Here is a 2,164-nt window from a genome sequence, read left to right on the forward strand (position 1 = left end):
TAGATTTCTGTTGTGTAAGTCACCCAGTCTGTGGTATTTTGTCACAGTAGCCCAAGCACACGAATAGTACATGTGTCATGAGTTTGTGGGTGGCTAAAGGGAGGCCACTCAAGGGATAGGATAACCAACCAATATGAAGTGTTTACTCAGGTGTGGTCTGAAAGCATTAGGTGTTTTCATGAAATGAATGCTAACGATAACCCTGTGAGGTGGGTTCTGTGATGGTGTCCCTTTTATGACTAAGTAAAGTAAGACAAAGTAGAGTCACTTGCACTGAGCTGCGCGTTTGTAAAGTGGCAGGGCTAGTCTTCAAATCCGGGCAGCCTGGGCTCCCAAGCCTTTGTCCCGAAGGATCTAGTTGAGCTAGTTATCATCATTCCCATGGTCCAGGTGAGGAAACTGACACTCAGACATTTGTCCAACATCCCAGAGCCAGGGCATGGTGGACCCAGAATTCCAGGTTCTTTGTATTTTGTCACAAACGGAATCCCTGGAACTCAAGAATCCTGAAAGTCATTCACTGGAGGAAGGGAAGGGACCCAACCTGAAAGAGCAAGAGCAAAAATCTATGTATGCACAAAATGAATTTGTGGGTGAGGGGAAAAGGTTACATGGAGCCAGAATCTGGGAAGGCTAGGAGGAGGGGAATGTAGAAATCAGAGACCCTTGAGGAGCATGGGGTCCCCCACCCCCTCTTTATGCCCTCTCCTCCCTCTTGCTACTGCCCATGGACAGAGAAGTGAAGTAACTTGCCCCGGGACCACATAATGAGGCAGGCAGCTGACAGGATTCTTTCAGGTGTCCTTGACTCTCGAGTCCACTCCCCTCTTCCATTTTTAGCTTCGACAGCTATTTTACAAGGCACCTACTATGGGCCCAATACCAGAGGCTGACAACACCAGGATAAAGGACACGGCAGGCCTTGGCCTCTGGAGCACACCGTCTGGATGAAACAGGTACACATGTAGATCATTTCCAGGGTGCTGAGGACCGTGCTGGCCAGGTGATTGTAATCATCAGTGTTCTCTCGTCCCCTGGTATCTTCCTTCTTTCCCAAGCGGTTTATTGGGCCTGTGCTCTCTATCTTAAGGAAGAAATCTGACAAAGTAGAAGGAAAAAAGGAGGACTGTCAGTCTCTGCCTCTCGCATTCCATAATTCTAAACCCTCAAAGTTCCCCTGGGGCAACCCAGGGCAGGTAGGGGGATAAACAAATGTCCCAAAGAAGGAAGTGGAGGGGAGTGCTTTTTCCAGACAGGAAAACTCTTCACAGGTGCTGGGGGAGGGAGAGAAGATAAGGAGTTAATTAGGGGCAGAGAGCTGAGGACCAGGGAACAGGAGGGTCTGTCCACAAAGGGGGCCCCGGGAAGGTGGCAAGACCTCAGAGCAGGTGCAGTGATGGTAGTATCCATGCAGACAAAGCCAAGGCCACCTTGCAGAGATTCTAGGGACCCAGCATGCAGTGAGCATTGCCTACATGATGCCTGAACTTGAAGGGGCCATGAAGAGAAAACCAGGGATGTCTTAATGGCAACCTGTGATGAACAGATGCCCCAAGACCAAGCAGACACCTCCCTTAGCACTGCAACACTAGAGAATCTAGGACTTAGATTCACCACTGGAGAGTGGGGAAGCACCACACTGATGGAGATTGACTTGGGATGGGGTTCAAAATACAAATCAAGAGGGGAGAGATGAAAATAAGGAACGATATGGCTGGCATGCCTGAAATGTACACCTGCTATGTTGTAGGAGAGACAAACCAAGGTGCATGAGAACATGCTGGCCAGCCAGGATTGTTTAGGGCGGCATCAGGGAGGGCATCCCAGGTCCAGGAACTGCACATGCAGTGACACTAAGGGGCAATGGCTCATGGACCACAAGGAAATCAGTGTGTTGAAACTAGGATGATGTGGAGCAGTGGAGGTGCCAGTCCAAAGAGGTAAGCCCTGTCTTGATGCAGCTCACACACCGTGCACATTGGCCGGAGTTCATGTTGAAGATAAGTGTAGGCTATCGACACAGTGCAATCAAGGAAGTTGGAAGATTAGTACTGAGTTTTTTAAATCTCTTTAGGATCAATATAGGCAGTGGTGACCTCTCAAAATGAGAAAGGGTGCAGAAGGACAGTAAAAATGGTAAAGAACTGAAAAGAACAAGGAGAGG

This window comes from Phoca vitulina, unplaced genomic scaffold, assembly GCF_004348235.1.
Source record: "Phoca vitulina isolate PV1807 unplaced genomic scaffold, GSC_HSeal_1.0 scaffold13, whole genome shotgun sequence".
NCBI lineage: Eukaryota > Metazoa > Chordata > Mammalia > Carnivora > Phocidae > Phoca > Phoca vitulina.